Below are 8,995 nucleotides of genomic sequence, written 5' to 3'. Positions count from 1 at the left end.
TGCCTGAAAACATAGTACTGAACCCTATATAACTATGTGTTTTATTGTACATACATACCTGTGATAGAGTTTAGTTTATAAATTAGGCACAGTTAGAGATTAACAACAATGAGTAAAAATGAAGTAGAACAATTATAATAATATAATAAAAGTTGCGTGAATATGCTCTCTCAAAATATTGTATTGTATTCACCCTTCTTATGATGAGGATGTGAGATGATAAAATGCCTCCGTGATGAGATGACATGAGGGGAAAGATGTAGGCACTGTGACGTAGTGTTAGGCTACTACTGACCTTCTGATGATTTTGTCAGAAGGAGTACATTTATTTCTGGGCTGCAGTTGACCGCAGTTAACTGAAACCATGGAAAACAAAACCATGGATAAGGGGGACCTACTATACACTGTAACCTAACCTAGCCGTATTCTCCAAGTTTCTCTGTTTCTGTTTTTCTCTGTCCGTCCCCATCTCTCTTTTTCCCTGTCTCTCTCTCACACACACATATACGCACACACAAACTCACACATACCCACTTTACCCACTTCCCTAGCTAGACTTAAACCCATGGCCATACACTTGACACTTCAAGAATGTATTTCTTAAGGGGCGCCTGGGTGGCTGAGTGGGTTCACTGTCCGACTCCTGATCTCAGCTCAGGTCTTGATCTCAGGGTCATGAGTTCAAGCCCCACATTGGGCTCTGTGCTGGGTGTGGAGCCTACTTAAAAAAATAAAAAATAAAAAGAATGTACTTCTTTAAAACTTATATTTTCTTGTTCCCTTATTCTTCCACTCATTTTACATTGACAGAGAGTAAAAATTAAACAAATAGCAACAGTTACTATTATTATTGTCATATAACTCTATGGGAAGACAAGCTTGTTTTCTGCATTGTTCACTCCCTTGTTGAAGTCCCTGTGAACTCTCAGAGAAAAGCTCTCACACACCATTCATTCCTCTGAGGCTCTCATTAAAGATGCCTACCTCCTTCCAATTGTGACAACATATTCATTTTATACACCCCCCCCCGTACCCAATTGGTACTCATGTCTCACTTACTCATCTGATGCCTTCAAAAAGCACCTAAGTCTTTTATCTGTGTGCATTTTGTCTCTGTCAGTCCATCTTAAGTTCCAGAACACTTGATTCCTTAAGTATTAGAATGGTATGCTGACTTCTTTTGTATCTCACCATGGAACCACTGTAAGGGTCCTACACACTGTGAGAGCTCAATAAATGTTATTATACTAAGAGCCAAAACATGCCTGAAAGTATCCTTTTAAAGCTAACCCTCAAATAACTACAAAATGCCCAAGGGAGCCCAACAGAGGAATATAGGTAAATCTGAGCAGCAGAGCTTATTAAAAATGATCTGGGCCTACAGTTTTTCCTGGACTGGATTTTTCCTTAGGCTTAGGACATTTCCTAATTCTCTCAGCTGCTTTAATCATGTAGATATTAAACAATGTGGGGGCACCAAATAGTCCTTTAGAGTTACGAGAAGTACAGGCTATGAATAGAAACAAGGGAGGATGAAAGCCAAGCATGTGGTGACTGGCAGTCCCAGCAGCAGGTGCCTTGACTGAGGATGGACCCCAAGATCTACTGGAAAATGCAAAAATCGAGAAAGCCAAAGCTGTCATAGAAGAAGCCTTCAAAACTCAAATCCAAATCAAAAAAGGGCGGCAGACGTTCATGGAGGCTTTTGAAAGGAAAATGTTAAGTTTGTCTGAATTGTAAATGGAATCCATCTGAAGACATATTTTCCCTTTAAAAAAAATCAACCTAAAATACAAAAGCGAAAATATCAACAATGACAATAACATTTCGACAGCATCTAAAGTCCAATGAAGGAGGACTGACAGCCAAGCCTTTTTTTAAAGTAATGGTAGCCAGGAAAGAAGATGACGGGCTGTAAGAATTCACCACCTGGAGAAGGGAGTTACCTGGGGAGTGACAGCTGCCGTAGGAAAAGTAGAACAAACACACCTGCTGTCAGGCACACCTGTTCTTTTCAGGGAAAGGAACCACAAGGCTGAACCAGCAGAAAATGCCTAAGAGCAGGCGAGGATGCCTCTTGCAAGCCTTAAATATTGTCCCTGATTCCTCTGGAGTTATTTCCTTGGCAGGAATGACTGCAGAGTCGCCACATAAGATTCCATGGAAGTCTCTCAAATTTCATAGTCTCTCAAGTTCATTTTCTGGCAGATAGAAGGCAATTCCTTAAAGAGCCAAGTAGAGGAGGGAGGCAAATATTTTCTACGGCCTATGCTGGAGAAAGGAGAGAAATTATTATGTGCTATATTAAAATATTACTTAAAAGGTATTGGATCTCAGGTAGCATGAGGCCTGCTGGGACTGGTAGTGTAGATAAAGGTAACGGGGAGAGAAAATACATCACCATGCCCCCCTTCCTCTCACGCTTGCCCAAGGCCCTTCATCACCACAGGAAGTGCTTGGCCTTTAAGTGTAGATGGTCACTTGTGAACACACCGTAATTTCTGGTTCCACAGAGTTACTACCTGGTCACTGATGCTTGCAAAAGTCGAATTCTGAGCTTCCACAGTCATCCAGAGAATACTGCAGCCCCATGAAAATAAATCAGACCAAAAGGGCAAGATAGCTCTATAACAGATTAGCTATACTAGCTTTGTAAACGCTCACAATGTGCTACAGGAAAGCCTGCTGCCAGCAGATAAGCCAAACTAGAGTTCAATATCAGTGGCAATATTTTGTCCTGCCTTATAAAAAAAAATGATATAGTAAGGGATGGAACTAATTGAGGCAGTGGCAATAGTGAGATAGAAGGAATTTTAAATGTAACTTGTGTACAGCCCAAAAATGGACTACTAAAATCCAGTATTTCTGGGCACCTACTAGGTACTCTATGTTAGGTATTGTAAGAAATTCAAGAGCCCTTTACATCAATACAATTAAAAGTATTTGCAGTCCCAACCCTTACAAACTTACTATTTCATTGGGGAGACAGGATTTTACAACCAATGCTTAAGCCAGTAAATAATCAACTGCAAGACTGTGAATGTCAGACAGTAAAAACCGTAAGGGTTCACAGAAGGCAGTGAGCAATATATGCTGAAGTCAGGAAGGAAGACTTTATCAAAAAAAGGAGACTTGAGTTAGGCCTTGTGGGATGGATAGGATTTGCAAATGCAAGAAAGAATCCCAGAAAGAATGTTTGTAACTAAAACTCGAGGGAAATATGAGATTCCAAATATGACCTTCAGCATGAGTCACAGTTCCTATGTTTACTCTGGAGTATAAGAATCAGTGTAGGTATTCTTATTAATATGGAAATGAAAGTCCCTAGAGATTAAAGTGAAATAAATCATCACAATTCAGGTGGGTTTTCCCTAAACTTGCATATAATTCCAAACAGAAAAATAAATTTAAAAAATTTTTACTTTAATTAAATTTCAGGCATCTCTGCACACTTAGGTTTAAGATCACAATCAGTGCTGGAGTAAAAAAAATCCCAAGAGGTGCCTCTGAATGGGCTCCATAATAAAGTCACTACACTTGGTGAATTCACCTTCAAATCAATCATAAATTCTATTTAAAAATAATCCCAAGAGTAATCTTAAAACCAAATCCTCCAACTCCTAGTTCCAACTCTTGATTATCTATGTGGTAGTATGACAGAAAATTAGCCTCTGGTTTTCATGCAGTCCTCCTCGGAGATTTTTACCCTGGGGGCAGCAGTATTAACCAGTCTGTACTTCACCTTTTTTTTTTTTTTCTTTTCAGTCAGCTGCACTTTCATGAAGGTGTTAATAAGCAGTGAAAAGTCCAAACCCAACAGCCAAAGAGAGAAAGGAACACACAATCCACCAACTGTGAAAATCCTCTTTCAACAACCCAAAGTTGTGAGCATTTGGTTCACCCAATAGAACATGTCCATGACTTCAAAGAGGATAAATAAATCTAAAGACTCATGAAGGTGCTAAGAACAATCTTGAGTGATTTCTCAACTTATAGACAATATTTAATTCAGTATTTCAAAGAGTATTTTAAAAGAGGGATGAGATATTATCTACTGTTGATATTGAAAAGGTGTTTAAAATCCTCATTAATGTTCTACAAATCCAGAATTTGTTAAAATTCCAAAAGGCTTTGTTAGAAATTTACTATTAGTGAAAAATGCATGTAAAAGAAATTAACTGCAAAATTAAAATTTAGAGAGGAAAAGCTTACGCTATTTAAAATAAGCTTTTACAAAGCATTTTAAAGACACACATTTACATTCCAATAATTGGTAATCACTCTTATCTGTTAATTAAAAAGGACACCAAAGAATCTCCAATTGGCCACACTGTATTTACCCAATTTAAGTTCCTCTGCATTTTGAAATCACTGTGGCATATTTTACTCCATAATTTTTATATAGCTCCACAGCACTATGTATACTATTTTGCACAATATATTTCTCACAATAATATTTTCACGTTATCTCATACATTTTTTTTATAAAAAAAAGAATACTTGCACATGGTAAACATTTCTAAAAGTATAAGAAATATAACATGAAAAGTGATACCTCCTTCTATGACTCTTCCTAAGTGCTACTGGAGGTAACAATTAAGAATATTTGTGTATCTTCTATGCACACACACACGTGTTTGCGTATGTGTATGCCTTTATCTACGTGGATCAAAGTGTAATGTGTGTGTATTTGCATGTATGTGTGTGTGTATAATATATTTCAAATGAACTATGAAAGTTTCTGACATAGACAATTCTATATTTTATTTTAACAATACAGCATCTTGGAGATGTATCTGCCTACATACTATTTAATGGCTGCATTGTATTACATTACATGGAAGAAAGGATTTTTTAACCAGTCCTTACTGATGGAGATTTAAGGTGATTTCCCTTTTTTTTCTCAGATATTACCAAAATCATCCCCCAAAGAAATTGCATGGACTTGCATTGCATAAGAGCATGTGACTGTATTTGAGAGTAATAAAATTGTGATTCTTACTAATATATTCAAACATTTCAGATGAACTTCTTTTTAACTTGTCTAAGTGAGGATCTACTATACAATTCTGTCCTTTGATTTTGAAGGCACTGCTATTACTGTGGCATAATTTGCTCTCTTTGCTAAAGGTTTCAGCTCATTTACTATATTTGTCATTGCAGGGAGGGGAAGGAAAGGGAAATGCTGTTGTTCTCTGCTTTTGAATTCTTTTTGCTCACTGACTACAGTAGACCCCCTTATCCACGGGGGATACATTCCAAGACCCCACTGGATGCCTGAAACTGCAGATAGTACCGAACCCTATATATATTGTTTTTCCTACACATAAATACCTACGATAAAGTTTAATTTGTAAATTAAGCACAGTAAGAGAACAATAAGAAAATAGAACAATTATAACAATACACTGTAATAAAATTTATGTGCATGTGGTCTCCCTCCCTCTCTCTCTCTTTCACTTTCTCTCAAAATATCTTATTGTCTTTACTCACCCTCCTTTTTGTAATGATGCAAGATGACAAATGCCTAGCTGATGAGATGTAGAGATGTAGGGAATGATGTAGGCCAGGCTACTACTGACCTTCTAATGGTTTGGCAGGAGGATCACCTGCTTCCTGACCACAGTTGATGACAGGTAACTGAAACCATGGAAAACGAAACTGCGGGTAAGGGGACACTGGCGTATATGGTTTGAGAGGAGCTGCTTTTTCTACTGTGTACAATACTAGAAATAACAGTGGCAAAACAGGTAGGAAATCAGTGGTGTAGCCGAAGAGAGAGTCAGTCTGGCAAAGATAGGAGCAGAGAGCTATGAGACAACCAAATATAAGTGAACTTTGAATATTCAGCTCTTTCATCTTTGCCCTAAAACACTGGTATGTCCAGCGGAAGAAAATGGAAAGTTATAAATGGTTTAGGAGATAAGAAAACGTGACTACAACTATTCTTTTGAAGGATTATACACTAAATGTTGCCTTATAATGTTAAATAGTCTGTTGAACTGCAGATACCATTTATTTTTTTAAAGATTTATTTATTTATTTTAGAGAGAGAGAGAGAGAGAGAAGGTGGGGGAAGGGGCAGAGGCAGAGGGAGAGGGAGAGAGAAAACCTGAAGCAGACTTCCTGCTGAGCACGGAGCCCCATGCGGGCGGGGCTCCATCCCAGGACACTGAGGTCATAACCTGAGCCGAAATCAAGAGTCAGACATTTAACTGACCGAGCCAGCCAGGCGCCCCTGCAGATACCACTTACTGAAGGATTGCCTCACGTTATTATATTGTGAAATGGGGGGGGAATAATAACAGCAGAATCATGGTGTGACTCAATCTCTCTGGGAATAAAATATTCTCTTATAAGAGGCGGGCAATTCAGAAGATTAAATTAATGCTTTGGGGCACCATCTAGACTGTGCATTCACAGGGGCGCCTGGGTGGCTCAATTGGTTAAGTGTCTGCCTTCAGCTCAGGTCATGACCTCAGGGTCTTGAGATCGAGCCCTGCATCAGGCTCCCTGCTCCGGGGGAGTCTGCTTCTCCCTCTGCCCCTCCCCACTGCTCGTGCTCTCTCTTTCTCTCTCTCTCTCAAAAAAAAAATATTTTATTTAGAGATAAATAAAAAATAATCAGACTGTGCATTCACAATTTACTTACAGTATTTGAAAACAAAAAAGTAACACTGGAATTGATTATTTGGAGAGGTCACTTCTCTCTGAGTCTAACTCCCCATCTGTAAAATTAGGTGCCTATACAGATCTTCCTTGACTTACAATGGGGTCACATACCAATAAAACCATCTTAAATTGAAAATACCGTAAGTCAAGAAAAAATGTCTTTAATACACCTAGCCTGCCAAACATCATAGCTTAGCCTAGCCTACCTTAAACCTGCTCAGAACACTTACATTAGCCTATAGTTGGACAAATTCATCCAACACAAAGCCTAGTTTATCCTGAAGTGTTGAATATCTCGTGTAATTTATCAAATACTGCACCAGAAGTGAAAAACAGAATGATGGCTTGGGTGCAGAATGGTTGTGAGTGTATCACTTGTTGACCCTCATGATCTCGTGGCTGACTGGCAACTGTGGCTGCTGCTGCCCGGCATCACGAGAGTGTATCGGACTGCATATCACTGGGAAAAGATCAAAATTCAAAATTCCAAGCATGGTCTCTACTGAATGCATATTGCTTTTATGCCATCTTAAAGTCAAAAAAATGGTAAGTTGAGCCATCGTAAGTCATGGATCATCTGTACTAGATGATTTCTAATAGCTCTTTCACTTCTATAATTCTGACATTATGGACATATTCGATTATCATACTGCACAGCAATAAAAATACTCTGTGGTCAGAAAAATATGAAAATGTTCCTTTTCAGATTTGTCTTAAGTCCATTATAGATACTATTTTTTTTTTCTAATCAAGATAGTCTGGAACGCCTTTTGCTCCTCTGTGCCTGGCTAGTCTAGATATTACTTTTGAACTGAACTCAGATGTCTTATCTTCCAGGAATCCTTCCCTGAGCTTTCCAACCTCCTATTTGAGTTAGATGTTCCTCCTACTGTTCTTATCACACTGGATTTTAAGTTATCCAGTTTTTTTCAGTCTCCTCAGTGGGTTGTAATAAACTCCTTACCAGCAGTGACTATGATTATTTTGTTATTCCTAGTGCTTAGCACGATACCTGCCACACTGCAGAGACTCAACACATGTTTGCTGAATTAATTAAAGCATGACTGTCAAACCACTCATCAATTATTTTTATGGTAGAAACTTCTGAACTTGATACATCATTGGCTGGTAAATGAAACTACTGATTTCTATTCTCAAAATGAAAATGTTTAAAACAGAATTTTTGATTTATAGCCTAACACCCATTTGTTTCTTAGTCTTCCCCACATTAGTCACTCCAGCCAGAAACCTGATTCATTCTTGATTCTTCCCCCTCCCTACTCACTCAAATATAACCCAGAATAGCAAGTCTCATAGGTTGTGTCTCCAAATATATCTAGATTTAGTCCACTTCCCTCTAGCTGCACCTCTTGCATGGACCTCTGCAATAACTTTGCAATTGACCTCTCCTATTCTTTTTCATATTCCCCATTTATTATCCAAACAACAGCCAAAGGAATTTTTTAAAGATTTATTTATTTATTTTAGAGAAGGGGGAGGGGGAGGCACAGAGGGAGAGGGAGAGAAGCAGACTGCCCGCTAAGCAGGGAGCCCAACACAGGGTTCCATCTCAAGACCCGGAGATCATGACCTGAGCTGAAACTGAAAGTCCATTGCTTAACTGAGTCACCCAGGCAACCCCAGAGTTATCTTTTATTTTTTTAATTTTTAAGGAGCAGGGGGGAAGGACCAAGGGAGAGGGAGATGCAGACTCCCTGCTGAGCAGGGAGCCTGATGCGGGGCTGGATCCCAGGACCCCGAGATCATGACCTGAGCCAAAGGCAGACACTTAACCAACTGAGCCACCCAGGTGCCCCTGCGAAGTTATCTTTTAAATACGTAAAGCCTACTCCTACCCCTGATTTAAACTCGTCAGTTATCTCCCCATTCATTACCCTTAAGAGAAAGACTAAAATCTTTAGCATGGTCTACAGAGCCCTAGGTCTAGGTCTCTTCCTATCTGCCCAGCCTCATCAAGTACCACCCTCCCTCTCCCTCTCTGCACTACAGACACACTGGTCTCCTTAAAGTTACTGAAACATACTGAACTCTTTCACACCTTAAAGACTTTGCATATGCTGCTCCCCCAGCTTGGAGGGCTCTGTCCCTGGTTCCTCACATACTTGGCTTTTTCTTATCCTTCTTACCTCAGTTTAAAGATGGTTTCTTCAGAACAGACACATGAAAAAGTGCTCAATATCGCTCGGCATCAGGGAAATCCAAATCAAAACCTCAATGAGATACCACCTCACACCAGTCAGAACGGCTAAAATTAACAAGTCAGGAAATGACAGATGTTGGCAGGGATGCGGAGAAAGGGGAA

This window comes from Leptonychotes weddellii, chromosome X, assembly GCF_054177405.1.
Source record: "Leptonychotes weddellii isolate Sample4059 chromosome X, ASM5417740v2, whole genome shotgun sequence".
Lineage (NCBI taxonomy): Eukaryota > Metazoa > Chordata > Mammalia > Carnivora > Phocidae > Leptonychotes > Leptonychotes weddellii.
Note: the sequence above shows the minus strand (reverse complement) of the source record.